This window comes from Cricetulus griseus (assembly GCF_003668045.3).
Source record: "Cricetulus griseus strain 17A/GY chromosome 1 unlocalized genomic scaffold, alternate assembly CriGri-PICRH-1.0 chr1_0, whole genome shotgun sequence".
Lineage (NCBI taxonomy): Eukaryota > Metazoa > Chordata > Mammalia > Rodentia > Cricetidae > Cricetulus > Cricetulus griseus.
Genome location: NW_023276806.1, coordinates 157,526,867 through 157,545,074, shown reverse-complemented (window position 1 = coordinate 157,545,074; position 18,208 = coordinate 157,526,867). Strand labels below are relative to the sequence as shown.

At 41.8% G+C, this 18,208-nt stretch overlaps 1 long non-coding RNA gene across 2 annotated transcripts; it reads right to left on the bottom strand.

Annotated features, from left to right (window-relative positions):
- Window positions 1-11,441: 11,441 nt before the first annotated feature.
- On the bottom strand, window positions 11,442-17,545 carry LOC107979678. Of its 2 annotated transcripts, none has more exons than XR_004772119.1 (3): window positions 17,379-17,545; window positions 16,391-16,667; window positions 11,442-12,064 (listed from the first exon to the last, which is right to left on the bottom strand). It is a non-coding gene; the product is annotated as an uncharacterized LOC107979678 (long non-coding RNA). The 2 variants fall into 2 exon arrangements; XR_003480546.2 differs by lacking the exon at window positions 17,379-17,545 and adding an exon at window positions 17,125-17,174.
- Between the last annotated feature and the right edge of the window lie 663 nt (window positions 17,546-18,208).

Sequence of the window (18,208 nt, the reverse complement as noted above, 5' to 3'; positions counted from 1 at the left end):
GTGAGGTGCTAAGAGAGCATAAAATTAATTTAGCTCTGTTTTTTGGGTGAAGCCTTTGGAGGTGATTAGTATTATATAGGATTATCAAGCTAGAGCCCCCTTTATCAGCTATTGATAGCTTTAAAAGAAGAGGGAGGAAGACTGGGTGAACACATGCTTCCTATCTCTCTACAAGCTGCCCTGCTCTTCCCTGGGTCTGTGCAAGCAAGAAGAGTCTGTGTTACCAGCTGTAGCTCATTAACCTGGGCCTACATCCCCCAAACCAAACTAATCCTCTTTTCTTTGTAATTTACCCAGTATGTGGTGTTTTGTTTTAGCAACAGAAACTGGACTAACACACTTCTCCACCATTCAAGTTGCAACAGCCAGGCTACATTCTCTGAAGAATGACGGACTGACTACTCAGTCAGCAAGCTTCTTTCTACACTGACAGACTAGGAGTTAAGAAAGAGGCCATCTCTCAAAGCACATAGCTCATTTAACACTAACTGCCAAAGAACACAGAACTCAAGTAGTGTCTTGAATTGGAGAAGTCAAAAGACTTTTTTAAAAGCACTTCAGATGGTTTATGTCTCAAAGATCAAAACAGTAAACCATGATTTTTGTATGTTAAAGGTTTTGAAGAACAAGATACCCTGTAAGTTAACTATTCATTTATTTCTGAAGTGAGTGACAATAAGTTCAGTTTATAAACTACAATTACTTTCTATGCTGGCTTTTATGTTTGTTTGTTTGCTTGCTTGCTTGCTTGCTTGCTTGTTTGTTGAAACAGGGTTTCTCTGTATAGCCCTTGCTATCCTGGAACTTGTTCTGTAGACCAGGATGGCTTCAAACTCACAGAGATACACCTGCCTGTGACTCATGAATGCTGGGATTAATGGGATTAAACATTGACACCAGCACTGTTTTAAGACTTTTTGTTATTACCCTGGTCAGATAAGGTTCACAAAACCTGGTGACTGCACAAACTCTTTGGAGTGGGGTCAGAGTAGAAAGGCAGGCTCTGGTAAAACTTCTTACAAGAAATCATATATATATATATAATATATATATATATATATATCATACACACATATACATATGTACACATGGCATAGCAAGGAATATTAGAGAACATTATCACTTATGAGAGAGTAGAATAATTCAACTTAGTCTTACTGGGGTCTTTCTTCTTAGGCAGCTGACAAGATAGCTGTCTAGTTTATCCTGATGCAGAGTTCCCATAAAAGAAAACAAAAAATGTCATCATAATTCATAAAGCATAAAGTATCTTCATGGCTCAAAGATCTGTGCTACAGTTTCCTTTCATTGGAAGCTGATTCTAAAAAGGGATTATCAGATTTCTAATTTCATGTTCTCAATATTTAAAGATGAGGTCTGTGTCAGAGAGTATTAAAGATGTTGTTTTCTTTTTTGGTGGGTGGGGGTCTCTGAGTTTCAACTATATCCTTGGCCACAAAGATAAAGATTTGAAGCTACCAGTAACCACATGACTAACTCAACTCAGTAGGACATGGATGAAATGACATACTCCCAGCTTTTCCCTGAAGGAAAGGTTCATGGCCATGTATTCCTCTTCTCCTTTGGCCTTATTAAAATGCTGAGAAGTGGGGAATAAACTGCCTTAGACTACAAAATGTAAGTCATGAGCGAAGCAAAAACAAAACCAAGTCCCTACAATGGCCTCCGAGGCCCAGCTTCATCTTACCTTGCATAAACTCTTCCCTTTCAATTAAGAATGTTCTCCAATTGATGATTCAATGTCAGCCACACTGGCCTCTTTGCTGTTTCCAGACAAGCTAGACATGCTTTGGCAACAGAGTCTTTATACTTGACTGGCATTCTTTTCCCAAATAGTCACTCAGCTCATGTCCCCATTCACCTAAGATCTATCCTTAATATAGTTGTGCCATACATGACAGCATACTGAACAAACAGAAAGCTGTATATATGCTGGTGGTTCCACAAAACTGTAATAGAGATGAAAATCTTTATCATTTAGTAACCTCCTAGCTCAATGCACTACTCATGTACCTGTAGTGATGTGGATGTAAAAAGACCTAGTAGTATAAAAATAGGCCTGGGAGATAACACGATTGGAAAAGTGATTGCCACACAAGCATGGAGACCTGAGTTCAGATCCCTGGTGCTCAGATAAAGATCCTGGCAAGGCAGCATATGCCTACAATCCCAGTGCTGGAGGGGCAGAGACAGATCTCTGGAGCTCATTGGCTACTCAGCCTAGCCTTGAGTCAATGAGCTCAAGGTCAATGAAAACCTCTCTGTTCCAAAATCAATAAAGTGGAGAGCAACATGGAAGAAATCCAACATCAACCACTGGCTTCCACATGTATGTGCACACAAGTAAACACCCACTGTATGCAATATGCACACACCCACATGAACACGCATATGCATATAGCACATAAACATACACACATAAAAGAATAGTACATACATACAATTATACATAATACCTATAATATTCTGATAATATAATAAACAAGTATGTCACCAGTTTATGACTTTGCTATAGTATAGTTTTTACCATTGTTTTGGAGCATATGCCGATTTGCAAAGAATAGAAAAGCTTATATAAAACTGTGTGCTCTATTACAACACACAGCTCCATATATCTCATACTTACCATCTTTGTAACTACATTGAGAGAACCTGAGTGACTAAACTATACTATCTAGGTTTGTGTGCGTATATGCATTTCACAGAACATTTTTCCATCATTACATGTGAGTGTACCACCATCCCAGTGAGTTACTCTCTCACCATATCCCTCAATTCCACCTTCCCCATCCTTGCTCTATTTTTCCCCATAGCAGCTACCACTATGTAACATACTCAAAATGGACTTTTACCATGTTCAATTGTCTCTTGCCCATTACAGTATCAGCTTCATGAGGGCAGGGATCTCTCCTGTCCTGTCCCACTATTATGTCTTAAATTCTGAAAAAAAAAAAACTGAGAATGTAGCTGGCACCTAACAAACCTAGAAAAGAGCTGATGCCTGAGCCTGTTGAGCACCTGCAGCTCAAGAAGTGAACCACAGTTTTAAGATCTCTGCCACTGCCAGGTGGTGGTGGTACAAGCCTTTAATCCCAGAACTAGGAAGACAGAGGCAAGAAGATATCTGTGAGTTCAAGGCCAGTCTGGTCTACAAAGTGAATTCTAGGACATCCAGGACTACACATTGGAACCCTACCTTGGAAAACAAAAATCAACAAGCAAACAAAAAATCTCTGCCACAATCTCCTTTATTGCAGCAGCCAATGCAACAGAAAGAGCAGCATTCTTTTGGCAGAATGACATGATGGCCCACCATGACATCATACTTGGCTTCAGGTTCTGCTCTTCAACAGGGAAGCAAATAGGTGAGCTAAAACAGACAAGGCCCCTGCTTTGGGACAGTTTACATTTTAGCAAAGATGAAGACATACATCACATAATTGCACCAGCGAATATCAAGGAGCAAGCGAGTCAGGCAGGTTGGATGGCTGAGGGTTCACCTTGAGGATCCATTTAATGGAACTGAAAGACACCTAGGAGATTTGAAAGGTAAATCTCTGGTGTGGCTGTAAAGGTGTTCCCATAAACAAGTGGACCTTAAGAGGTCTGACCTAACATAGTTTAAGACATTGAATAGACTCAAATTTTGAAGGTGCTATTTAGAGCTGTTAGAACTGTGAAAGAAACAGGGAGCAGTTGGTAACTAGAGACATCTTAGAAGGTCTTCCTTTGGCCCTGGTCCCTTGTGTTCCCTTTTTTGGCTTCCAGCCTGCCATGAAATGAATTGCTAAGCCCCAGGACAGTTTCCCACAGCCACATTCTTCCTCATACCAAGCTCAAAGCAATAGATCCAGTTGACAGTAAACACTCTGAAACCAAAAGAAATGCCTCCTCACTTCAACTACCTCAGGGATCTGATAGAAAGTCTGGATAATATGCAATGGAGCCTACAAGGGGAAGATTTGACTTTGTGTGGGAGCCTTCAGGAAAAGCTCAGGGAAGATGAGGAATCCTCACCTGAGAAAGAAGGAGAAGCGGCCATCTTGAGGCTGAGGGGATAGCACATGCCAAATCCCTGTGATGTGGAAGCATAAACAAAAGACTGAAGAAGGCTGGCCATCTGCAGCAGACAGTGGGAATGCAATGCACAACAGGGTCAAGCAAGAGCTAAGGAGTTTTGACTTTCTCATAAAGAACAGAGGCCAAAGAGATTTGAAGCTGCCTCCCCACTTTCGTCAAACTCTCTGGAACCTTGGAGGCCCTCTCTCTTCAGTGAGCCACATCCCCAGATGAGGTAAAACTCCAGAATTGGAGCCTGGTTCTCTTACAACTCTTTTATTCATTGCCTCGCAAATGAGTCGCAAGAACTTGCCCTAGAGACAATGGGATGCAAATGCAAATGGCATGGAAATATAATAACATAAACATTATGAAACAATGCAAACCAGTTGGGCCCCCTGTGGAGAAAGACTCCCCAAACTCCTTTCTGAATTGTCTTTATGGAAATTTCATAAAATGTGCCATTATTAAAACTGAGTAGCAATTATTTCTTTCTTTGGTTCATCAGTTGTGGAAGAAAAAAATTAATTGTGTTCTTCTTTTTTGGAGTTCATCAGACAGCAATGAGGCAACCAGGACTGACAGGATGGGGCTTCTGTGGATGGAAGACAGACAGGAGAACCTTGTGGGGGCGTTGTCACAGATGTGGTGTGAAAGGCAGGGACAGTTGAGACAGCACTGGTGGCAGATGTGGCCATGGCTAACAAGTGTGCCTGGGAAGCCCAAGTCATTACGAGATGTTGACATAACATTTGCCAGCTTCACAGGGGCCATCGTTGTAAATTAGATTTAATATTGATCAGGCCACTTACAATCAGGGCCAGGAGAAAGTTGGACACGGAGTTCTTAGTCAAAATTGGCTCTTAAGATTCTACTTTCTAATTAACATAGAAAAACAGAAATCCAGGGCCTGTCAGACTGACCCAGCAGGGCATAACCACTTTCCTGGTCCTTGAAGGTGGTGAGGAGGTGGTAAGGGCCCCCACTGTCTTCCTATTTTCTCTCTCAGGCTGGTTCTTCTGTAGCCAGCCGAGGACAAAGGAAAGGTGAGAGGTGGAGAGGTGGGCTGTGGGGAAGGAAGGGCATGGGCTGCAGAGTACAGCTGCTTATTGCTCCTGTCCCAGTTTTACCTCAGAAAACTGAGAAACTTCCTAAAGGTTGCTTTTCACACACACACACACACACACACACACACACACACACACACACACACACAAAAGCAGTTGTCTTTAAAGTTTTGTGAATGTTAAGGCTTCAAATACATTATTAGGAAAACTCTCAATACTGCTGACTTGGAGTGGCCCTCAATATAGAGGATGGACATGGGTTCAAATCATGACGTTGGGACTTGGTGCTGTCTGGCTTCAGACTTAATATATCTGGACTTCAATATTCTCTTCTATAAATGGGAAAAAACAGCATTGCCTACAACAAAGTGATTCTATTGTCACCTAATAAGATAATACATTCATTATATGGTCATTATATTGCAGTTACATTTATTAGTGTTTTCTTTCTTTTTTAAGAAGATTTCACATGGTATCTTAGGCTGGCCTGTGGATTACTGTATAACCTAAACTGCCCTGAAACTCATGGCAATCCTCCTGCCTGCCAGATGAGCCACAACATCTGTCTATCAGTGTTGTCATTCTTAGGATATGGTTTGTCTTACTAGATAAAAATATTAAAACGTCTTAGTAATAAGAGCAAGATGCCTAATTTTCTATCCCTTATTTATTCATTTAGTCCATGACTGGGCATTGAACCTGAGACCTGGCCCTTGCTGAGCAGTCACTCTATCAGTGAGCAGTTGCAGCAGGCCAAAGGTTTTAAGTTAAAAGCAGTAATTGTCCAGTAGGATACCAAGGACAATACGAGGAAGTGGCTCACAGGACACTTTCTATATCCTCACTCTGTCAACTTTTCTCCCAGTGTGGCAGCCTGGAGACCTTGAACTCTAAGGCCAGAAGAATTTAGGAGTCTATTTTACCAACCATTCAGAGTCAGAAATTTGCTATTTTTAAAAACCTAAGCAAAAGTCCCAAGCTTCTCTCACCTACAAAGAATTCTTCCTCTAAGCTTCATGGAGGGTCTGAGCTTGCGAATTAATCACAAAACTCAACTCCAGCCAGAAACATCTCGTGTCCTTAAAATAAAGAGCTAGGTGGGGGCTGGGGAAGGGAGAAGGAGCTGGGAGAACACAGGTCCTGGGGCTTGGCTTCCAACTTATTAATTTATAAACCCTATTTCCTTCTGCCTTCTCTAATGATTCTCAGGAAGAGACTCATGTTCAATCAGGCACATGTTGCTGTGAGATTCTGCTCTGTCTCCAAGGATGAGGTCTTGCACAACAGACACCTTTATACAAGAAAAAATGATAATTTCCTTTGAGTGTAAGCCCTCATTTATTACCAGCCTTTTCTTTCAAGTCCAGTAGCTGAGGACTTCCAAAACCATAAGATAAATTAACTCTTCTGCAAAAGTTATTTGTAAGGTATTTTTGACATAATGATTGATGCAAAGTTTAGCAGGAATCGCAACTGTTTATTGAGCATTATGTATACAAAACTTTTTATTTCATTTTCTCCTGCTCCTAATTAGCTCTCTGAGATGGACTGTGCAAACTGGGTTATGGATTGCTCTAAAATGTCATCCACAGGCTCATGTTTTAAGCTTTTGTTCTCCAAGGGGGGGGGGTGCTGTGTTGGCAGGCTCTGGAACTTTTGGAAGGTAGAACCTAGCTGGCAAAAGCAGGCCACTCGAGATGGACCTTTAAAGGGTATAGCCTGGGCTGCAGTTCCTACCCCATCCTCAACCTTATGGTCCACTATGATGTGAACAGTCTCTACCATCCACTCCTGTGATGAGATGAACTTCTCTGTGCCTTCCATGCCCATAACAACTGAAACGTGAGCCAAAATAAATCTTTCCTCATTAAGTTGTGATGGCTCAGCAGTTAAGAGCACTTACTGTTCTTAACTTAAAGGTCCTGAGTTCAATTCCCAGCAACCACATGGTGGCTCACAACCATCTGTAATGAAATCTGATACCCTATTCTGGCGTACAGGCACACATGCAGGCAGAACACTGTATGCGTAAAAACAAATAAATCAAAAAGTTGCTTCTATCAAATATGTAGGCACAGTGATGTGACAGTAGTTCATACAAATCATACACACTTTCCATTTCATTATCTTCTTTATGTATGGAAGCATACACCACAATAACCCTGTGTTTACTTCTCCTCTGAGGAGTCCAGGTCAAGGCTTAGTTACACAGTGTTAATTTGAACAGTCCTGGCCAGGCCTTGCCCCTCATTTCTATATACAACATGACCATTTCTTTTGGAAAATACCTGTCTCGGGCCATGTGCCCTGGATGAGTATGAGGGTTCCAATGTCAAGTGAACCAGAATATTAGCATATCTTCCTAAGCTCTATAAATACCTGAGGGCAGGCAGCTGAAACCAGAGTGATGGGTTGTAATGCCAATCCATTAGCTGGAATCACAGGCCAGCAATGCTTATTCTGACCAGACTGACCAGGAGGGACTAAGCAGCCCCTTTGTCTTCATGCATGACAACCTTAACTGTTGGAGGGTGGCCTAGGGTCATGAGAAAAAAGATTCTTAAACACCTTAGGTACACTTCTGGGGCCATTTTTACTTAAGATAATATTCAATATATGTGACACTCATCTACAATAAGCACAGAAGCTATGATTTACCTCAAGTGAAATCTAGTGCCTTCTGGCCCAAACCAGTCCTCAGTCTCGTAGGGCTCAGCCAGACCCGAACCTGGACCATCAGTCCCAACTGACCCCTAACAAGGCTGCATATGTCTTCATGAATTACAACTAAATGTGTGGAGAGAGGCTAGTGTAGCTTCCTGTCCTTTACACAAAAAGAAACTTTGTTGTGGAGAACATCAGATTTGTGATGGTTCCCTCCTAATGGGGTTGGCCTGGATATAGAAACTAAGTTTTTCAGCCTCCAGTTAAATACTTCAACGACAAGAATGGAGCCGCCAAGTTGCAGGGGTGTTTTATTTTTGCACTGAAGACCGTCTGGGATTAGGTGAGCCACACCTTCGTGGCCAGAAGCCACAGAGGCTAATGAAAGCTGAAATGAGCCAGGAGCAGGCATGCTGAGTGAGGGGAAATGGATGGACTTGGGAGAGTGGCTGCTGCAGGGAGCCTCACCCAGGCAGCCATCACTAATTGTATGAGCAATAATGCTGGCCCAGTGGGGGGGCTGGATGCTTGGCAGAAGTCATGTTGCCTGAATGAGACCATACTGACTTTTTAAACTTCTCACTTGGTCAGTAAGTCCCAGCTGGTACAAGGACAGGACAACGCTGAAGTGGCTTTACATAAATCATAGAGCAAATTCTGTTAGAAAGTTCCAGAAGGTTGTGACTGCTAAGGATATGATGACACTCTTAAAGGACCAGCAAGCAGACTCACCTCAGTCTTTTATGATGCAGTTACCAGACTTCTATAATGATTTAAGTTTGCATCTAAATGTGTGATCTTTCCTTTCTCTGTTTCTTCGAACTGAGGCCTCTCTTGCTGAACCACATTAGTGAGAAGTAATAGAGATGGAGTAACACATTTTTAATGATGTGCAACAAAGCTTTAATCACCATAGTTATTTACAAAATAATGTCTTCCTCGCATTTGGTTTAATAGCACTTTGTCCACAGCTTTCGTCAAAACAGCTACCCATCTGACTTATTGGGGGATTATATTAAATGTCAGAGGCTCTCCCCAGACTCATAAATGGCTTCCTCGCCAATCAGAATTTTAATTTTGAATGGGGAAATAATAAATACAATAATTATTGAACACTGTGACATTAACTGATAAGAAAACCTGCTTCCCTTGAATTATCAATTTCACATTGGCATAAAAAATAGATTAGTGACAATTTAATCCCGCATCCGGTGACCTTTAAGTAATGCTGTTAACACTTTGCAGCTTTGTCACTAGAATGTCATCAGCCCTTCTAGGAGACACAACACCTCACTACTTCATTTTAGAGCTGTCGCCAAAGTTTGCTAATGTTTAGTAACTGGTAATGAACCTACAGGAGCATAAAGACCCAGATGTACCAGGCAACTTTGCCAGCAGCGATTTTTAAAATAATCCTATCATAATCTGTCACGCAAGAGGCAGAAACTCAGAAACCCGAGCAGGAAAAATAGTCTTCCCATTGGAAAGAGCACACCGGTTGGTTAGCTAATACCACATAGTCAGTCCTGAAAATATGTATGCAAGTAACATTATACAGGCTGAGCAGGTTGAATCTATATATTTAAGAATATATGTTCATTGGCTGGAGAGACGGTTCAGAGGTAAAGTGTCTTGACTGTTCTTCCAGAGGTCCTGAGTTCAATTCCCAGCAAGTACGTGGAGGTTCACAATCATCTTCAATGAGATCTGATGCCCTTAGGCAAACATGAAGACAGAACACTGTATGCATAATAAATAAATCTTTAAAAAAAGAATATATGTACATAGATTCACATATGTGACAACAATTCAGGAAAAAAAAGAGGCCATGAATTTGAGAAAGCACAAGAAGGGGTATATTGGTAGGTTTGGAAGGAGGAAAGAGAAGAAGGAAATTATATATATATAGTTAAAATTTTAAAAGATTAATTTTTTAAAGTGCATAGGACAATAATATACTTTATGACCCTGGGGATACATGCTCCATGTGGTGACCTCTTAGTGAGAAACTACATTGGTGCCAGCACTGGGGATCCAGTTGGCCAAATCATTGATACTATAAATAAATCTTCCTTTCTACTCACCTTCTCTGTATCTAGACTCCCATGTATAGAAGTATTCATACATCATATAGAAATAAATATATCCAAGACTCCTATCACAGAAGTATTTGCACATAGGAACAAAAGACTGTTCATTGTAGCATTGTTTGTAATACCAAACACATCAAAGTGTGTACCTAACCTTAATTCCCATCAAAAGAAGAAAGACTGAATACATCAGTGCATTCTGTAGCAACTGAAAAGGGAGCTGCTTCATATACTGACATGGTAATTCATGATGTGTTTTACATGAAGAAAGCATATCACAGAACCACATTTGGATTTTAATGTTTTGGTGGAGATGATCATAACACCACCAACCTCCTAGGGGTACTGGAGCGTTGCATTCGTCAAGGTTCTCTAGAGTAACCAAACTTATAGAATGAATATATGTGTGGGTGAGGGGAGATTTGTTAGAATAATTTACAGGCTAATCCAACAATGGCTGACTATGAACAGAAAATCCAGTCTTCAGTACATACTGGAATCCCAAAGAAATCAGCTCTAATGCCAGTGAAGGAAAGGACTTTCAGGCAAGGCGAAAGCAAACAGGCAAAGAGCAAACGCTTCCTTCTTCCGTGTCCTTATAGTCCTCCAGCAGAAAATGTGACCCAGATTAAAGGTCTTCCGGACTCAAGATCTGGATTGAAGGTGTGTGTGTTTCTACCTCAATGGTCCAGATTAGAAGTGGATCTACCTACTTCAAATTAGGCAAAAATCACTCACTGGTGTGCCCTCTAAAATGTCTAGCCAAACAGGGGGTTCCCAGGCAGAAAAAGGATCACGCCCTGAGATAGGCTTAGCCATGGTGGGAAGCAGCAGGCGGAGAAGATGCCAGGTAACACGGGCAGGCCAGCATAATGCCTGGATTCTTACACCCTCCACTTTTGGATTTTAGTTACTTCCAGAAATAGTCAAGTTGATATCGAAGAATAGCCACCATAAGGGTGGAATGGGCTCATGGAGCATTCAGAACAGGTCCACTACAGCATTCCTCTCATATTATCTGAGCTCCCTCTGGGCTGTTCTTATATGAGAAGGAGGCTCTGTTTATGAGAAAGACTCTCACCTTTCCTGCCACCTGATGTCCGTTTGCCCCTTTTCTCCTCCCCTCACCCTGCAGTGTGTGGGGGCAAGGGAGGAAGGGGAGAGGGAGAGAGAGAGAGAGACAATGTCTGCCTGTTTCTGTGTGAGTAGGTGCACACTCATGGTAGAAGACACGTGTAAACCTGAGAACAGCCTCAGCCCTTGCTCCTTGAGTGCTGACCACTTTTTTTTTTTTTTTTTTTTTTTTTTTTTTTTTTTTTTTTTTTTGAGACAGGAACTCTCAGTGGCCAGAAGCTCACCGATTCATCTAGGCTGGCTTGCCAGGGAGCCCCCAAAAAACCACCTGACTCTGCCTGCCCAGTTCTGGGATTGCAAGCACGCATCACCACACACAGATTTTTTAAAATATAATATTGTATTTACTCTTCAAGAATTTCATACACGCATAAAATGTGTTTCAATCATATTTACCGCACACATACCCTACCCCAAAGCCCTCTAGATCCACCCCCATGTCATGGCTCCTTCCTAACTTCATGTCTTCACTTTGATTTTATATATAACTCACTAGGCCCAATCAGTGATGGCAATCTATGCCTGGCTGTTTCCCAGGGGTTCTGAGAGCTGAACTCAGGGCTCCATGTTTATAAGGCAAGCACTTTTGTCAGCTGAGCTGTTTCTCTTTCCTGCTTCTCTTCCTCCTCTTCAAAATCAAACTCCTTGAGCCTTTTGATTGTGTTCACTGACTGGTTCCTCCCCAAAGCCCATGCCAATGAGATCTCAACACACTTTACCAGTAGGTGACATCGCTTCCCTCATCTGGTTGGACCAGAATCCAAACACTTCCCAGCACTTGTCATGGAAACAACTTCCACCATCCCCTGTCCCAGGCCAGGTCATTCCGAATCTCTTACCTTAGTGACTCCAGTCACCTTCTCACAGATAGATCTCTTATGCCTACTGTCTCTCCAGAGTCCATTCTCAATAGAGCAGCTGAAGTGATCTTTTCAAGAGTAATATGGGTCAAGTTTCCACTTGGCATCCACACCTTGCAGTGACTTCTCATTTCTCTCAACAGAAAACCAAAGTCCTCACAGTGATACACTGGAACCAACAAGATCAATCCATTTCTCTAACACAAAAGTTACACTCTAACTCCATGTTCCTCCGCCTGCCCTGCCAACGTTTGCTTCCTCTATAAAGCCCAGTTGACTTTCTTATTATTCCTGTATCAGATGGAGACAGTAGACCCTCTGCTCTGACCCTTCCCTGGACCTGGAATCCATATCCCATGTCCTCTTTGTTATTAAGCAAAACTTTATGCCATAAGTCAAAGCACCAGTATTATCCTCCTGGCATTCCACATCCCATTTTCCTTCTTCTACAGCATTTATGAGTTGAAATCAGAATTACAATGTACATCAAATGCTAATTTTCTACCTGAATCCTTCCCACTAGACTACCGATGTCTTCAGGGCAGGAATTTTTACCTATCTTGATCAGTGATGAATCCCAAGAACATTGACTAGTTCCTAGGCATGGTAGGTGTTCAATAAACATTCACTGAACAAAGGAATGACTGGACATTGATGCCATTTATTAGGTACCAATCATAAGTACCAAACAACACTTTTCATATTTTATTCCATTTAATTCTTTCATCAGGAAAAGTCAGAAGGGAGGAGGCCAAGAGTGGAGGGTGAGATATTTCAATCCCCATTCTGTAGCCAAAGAACAACTCACCAAGGCCACCATCTACCCTGCAGCAGAATAACTAAGAGGAGGGGCAGGAGGCTAAGAGCCAGTCTGTCTATCTGCCCAAGATGAAATCTTAGCTGCTCCTCTTACTGAACCACACCAGTCAAAACCCACAAATTCACTAAGCACCCCAAGTCATTTCCCAGGCTCCCACAGTACCAACTACCTAGATGAAGGTCACTAAATCGAGCAGTTTGACTTTATATACATAAAAATTAAATGTGGTTCTGGGTGGAACAACAGTGCAGCCATAAGTCTCTAGGTTTCCTTCAAGCTTGGTGACTTTATTGTTAAGTTCCAAATAACCTTTTGCTTCTGGGAGCAGTGTTTTGGTTTGTTTGTTTTTCCTGTAAGGGACTGTATCTCTCCCTTTGGCCCAACTTAGTAGCTTTAGTCATAAACAGCAATCAGTGAAACATGGAGGTTTTATGAGATACTTAATTCTGGTTTGGATTTCTCTGGTATTCTGGATTTTTTCTTTTTTACTGTCAGCACATTCACTTTGAGATCTACAAATACCATTTTGTTCCAATGGCTCCTATTTTATGTGTGAGATTAATATTCATTGGGTCATTGCTAAAAAGAATATGCTATCTTAAATTTTGCATAATAGGTAAAAAAATACTTTTTCCTCTATGAACTAAACAAGCTCTGACTTATTTAACTAGTAGAGTATCTGGGATCTAGGAAATAAGATTAAGCTTCAATACAAGCTTAGAAAAGAACAAAATCTCTCAGATGTTTTTGTAAGCCATTTTCAAGAATAAGTGATATTCAGGTCAAACCCTCTACTAGCAATCCTGGTTTACAAACTCACAGAAGTTCCCTTTCCATGACAGATCCTCTGGGTGTTCCACATTCATCCTGAGCCATGTCACTTCCTTAACACCATTTGAACTTTTTTTTTTCCCAAAGTTCAAATTTATTTTCCCCAGCATAATATTTGTATTAATTATTTGGAAACTTCATACAATGCACCCCACTCTCATTTCCCATTCCTCCCAGGTCCTACCTCCCACCTTTGTGCCCTCAAAAGAAAAAAGTCTAATTTGTGTTATCCATATACTCATTGGAGCATGGTCAAACTGCCAGTGGCCAGTCCCTTAAAGATAACTGAGTCTTTCCCCACCCCCACCAGAAGCCATCAGCTGTGAGAATTGTGAGGAGATACACTTCAGCATTCCTTTAAGGACTCTGTTCAATAACTTCCTGTCTGGACTGTTTCTTCTGTGAGGGTTTTTTTTTTGTTTTTTTTCCGGGCGGCGTGGGGGGGGGAGCGGGCGGGGAAACAGCACAAGTCTTCAATGTCTGTCATTCTCAGGTATGAGTCTGCAGTCATCAATACCACTGCAGAAGTAACTTCCCTGCCCAAAGCAGCCCACGGCAGCACAGACCACAGACATCAACATGATTTAGGGGGGCAGCACGAATTTCAAGCAGCAGTGTGGATTTTGGTGGCATCAAGGATCACAAACATCAGCATGGTTTCCTGTAGCAGCTCTGATCTTTCGAGGAGACTTAACTCAGAAAGTGAGCTATTCTTCATCTTGTATATCTTATTGTTGCTCAAAGTCAGGGTGATCCTGCAGTTGGGCAGTGTGTCTGGGTACAGGACCTTTGAGAGCTCCAGGCTGCTGTACACATTGTCCTCAGGCTGGCCACCCTGCAGGTACTCCAGGCACAACCAACCTGTTTGCAGCCTGAAGGCAACACTGTGGGGCCTTGCTTTCCTGGGGGGGGCGGGGGGGGCGCCCCCAGCAGCATGAACAACAGCAGGGCCAAGCCTGTGAGCTGAGCACAGCACCAGCAGCAGGCCCTGTGGTGGCCCCAACCTATTCAGCAACCAAATAATGTTATTTTGTCCACTGCGGCTGCGCTCTCATACCTGTGACCATAACTCCAGTTTTATTTCTCTTCGCAGAGCCCATCCATCTTTTTCTCTGTCCCCATTTGAACTTCTAAGGACCATAATCTACATCTCTTGACAGAGAGATTTCTTGACAAATGCTCCTTGAGCATCTTTGTCCCAAAAGTACAAGTCAGAAGTCTCAAACACACACCCAAGCAGCCCTCAGGAAAGGAATGATGGGAACTGGCCCATTCAAATCCCAGCCCCCTCCCTCAGTCAGATAGCTCTATGAGTGGACCCTATCAGCACCAGGAGAAGCTCCAGCATCTAATCTTGGGAACTAACCTCACCAGGTGTCCTTTAGTAACTGCCTTCCATTCCTAGATTCCTTCTCTACCCTAACCACTGTTTCCTGGGGTTACTCAAGTGATCTTCTGAGAGATCTGTATATGGCACCCCTTTTAGGAGATTATTGAAATGAAGATAATTCAGCTGAAACAGATATGAGAGAGCTCTCTGCACTCTCTTGAGGATACCTTATATCCTCAGCTTAGAGATGGTTCTGGAAAAATGTACATTAAAAAGCTCTACTAACTAGCTTTATCCATCAGTTATTTTGCTCCCCCCTTAAACTTCCATGCCTAGGGACACGATTTAATTTTCTTTTGTCTTGTGTCTCTTCTGAAAAATGCTCTGTTCTTTGTTAAAGATGCCATATGAACTAGGTTCCAAAGCCAGCTTTTGAGAACCCATTCCCTCCATATCCCATAGGTGTACTCAGTCAACTTGGGTTTGTTTTCCACTGTGTTTGTCTTGGAGATGAGGAACCTATAAAAACTGAAAATTAAAATAAAATAAATGTTTTTCTTCCCCTACACTTTGAAGCCTTCTATCAAGATCTGCTTCTTCAGGGACCCAACTAGGAGGGTTGCCTTCATTCCAGCTGTAGCTATAGGTCAGCCAAGATAGTTATTTTCTGTCTCTGCTTCAGCAAATGGTTATTGAGCAGTTATTAGGTAACGGATATTGAATCTGTCATTGGGAAAGCAACAGTGACCAAATTAAATTCCCTGTCTTTGTAGATTTTACATTCTTGTAGGGGGGAGATGACAAAACATGTAAAAAAATACACTGTGTGGTAGATTTTGGTAAGTGGAGGGAAATACAGCTAAGTGACAGACCAGAGCATGCCAGTGACTGAGGTTTACAATTGTCAATACAGAGCAGGTCAGCAGTGCTAGAGCAGGACAATAAAATGTAAACAAAGACCTGAGATGAGCTGCCAGCAAAACAGCTAAGAGCATTCAGTTATGCAGAAGGACTAAGTGTAGAAGAGACCCAACCAGAGGTGTTACAGAAGCGTCAAGATCACTGGAGCTACAGGGAAGTGAGGGAAGAGGAACATATAGAAGGTATATATAGAGTCATTTCTGTTTTTATAATTTTTATCTGATGTTGTTATTATCATTACTACCATTTCATTGCTTTTTTGTTTCAGCATTTTATTGTGAAAATTAGAGAACAGCTGAATGATTTGCAATGAGTGCATGTAAACTCTCCACCTGGGTTCTGTGATCTTGCTATAATTGTACTTTCAAGTGTCTAACCTTGTATTCATCCCAGTCAGTATTCATCCATCAAGTCATCTTTCTAATTTGCTTCAAAATAAATTGCAGACTTCTTGGGCATGCAGGCATTACAGAGATACTGTTGTGAAACCTGACAGTGTTGGAAGGTAGATGTTGGATCCCCATGGGACAGTTGAGGAAACAGACTTACAGAGATGAATTAACTCAATTAAGGCAGTAGTGTAAACGACTGACCTAGTGGTGATTCCAATCATGACAGCATTCATATCTTTCCTCTTCATTTTTGTCGTTGCTTTCATCGTTGTCTTCATCTTCATCTTATTATAGATAGGGTCTCTATATGTAGCTGAAGCATCACAGGCATATATACAATGTCCCCACAATGCTTAGATTATCTCCTCTACTGACACCATTAGCCAACACATTCATGTGGAATTTAGTCAAGGAAATGGCCAGTAGATCTGCTCTTCTCTGAAGAAATTTGTGTACCTCTACCAGGCTTGTGAGTCATCTGAAAGGAAAAGATCCAGTGACATAAATGTTCACTCAACAGGTCATCAGATGGCAATGCAAAGGAAAGAAGCCCCTATTTGCAACATTTGCCCATTTCTGAATGTGTACATACATTCTCTATGGCCAGTTTCAAACTCCTAGACTGAAGTCAGATTGTCTGCCCTTGTGAGCTACAGAAGCCATACCCAAAGCACTCCTTCAAAATTGCTGTTGATACACTGTGGGTAGCAAGCAGCATTGTACCCTACCAGCATCAGGGTTGAAATCACCCAGTGTCTGTAGCTGGAGGTTTCTGTCCTGCCAGGTTCTGCTGCCCTTTAGCCCCAAATAATCACACAGAGATATACTAACTATTAAACTGTTGGCCAGTGGCTTAGGCTTCTTATTGGCTAGCTCTGTCTTAACTATTAACTCATTTCTATTGATCTATATGTTGTCATGAGGCTTTGGCTTACCCATAATCCAGCATGTTACTCCTTCAGCCACATGGCATCTCTTCATGGCCTCTCTCTGCCTTACTCTCCCCAGCCTTCTCCTCGTCTCATAGCCCCGCCTATTCTTTCTGCCTGGCTACTGGCCAATCAGTGTTTTATTCAACCAATAAGAGAAACATATGTACAGAAGGACATCCCCCATCAAGTGCCCACACCCAGCGATTACTTAGTCAATATGGGTGACAGTCATAGCAAAGACAAAGGACTATGCTCACCTGTATTAGCCTGTCATCAAACATCTTGATGTGGGAGCACACTCATACTTTACCATAGGGTGGATAGTATTACATTTAGGTAATGACTAGGGGAGACTATAACACTTTGGTGCATGGCAAATGTCTCTACAGAAGCTAGCTAAATCTCTCCTGATGGGGAATGTACTACTTTGTATGTTTATCTTATCGATTATTGAATAAAATACTGTTTGGCCAATGAGACAGCAAGTTAGACGGAACTAGGAGTCAAAGAGGATTCTGGGAAATGTAGTAGAGAAGTGCTGATCCAGGCAGGAAGTGACATAGCAAGGAGATTCATATTTAAGTGAAAGAGAAACAGGAAGGACCCTCTCTCTTTTCCCCTGGGCTCCTGCTCCAGTGGCACAATGTGATTCACCAGCAAGGAGGGACACCAATAAGGCGTCCCATAAGATGAGTCCCATAAAATATATAGATGTATGGTAATTGAGACTGAGCTAACAAATGAGAATCCTAGTCATTGGCCAAGCAGCATTTTATTCAATAATCGATAAGATAAACATACAAAGTAGTACATTCCCCATCACTCTCCCTTTGTAGTTTTTAGCTATTTGTCCATTTTGTTCTTGTTTCCCCTTCTTCTCACCCATCCATTTCACCTTCTCTCCACTGTCACCCTGAATTTCTTTGGCAAGATATACATAGTGTGTTCTAATACCAGACAGTATCATATTTTGCAAGGGTTGAGGTTATAAAATACATAAAAGATGGATATCTTATCTGAAAAGCATGCCTCTTCTCTTCCCCCTCCTTAAACTGCCTTAATTGGCATGTCCTCTTGCCTTTGAGCA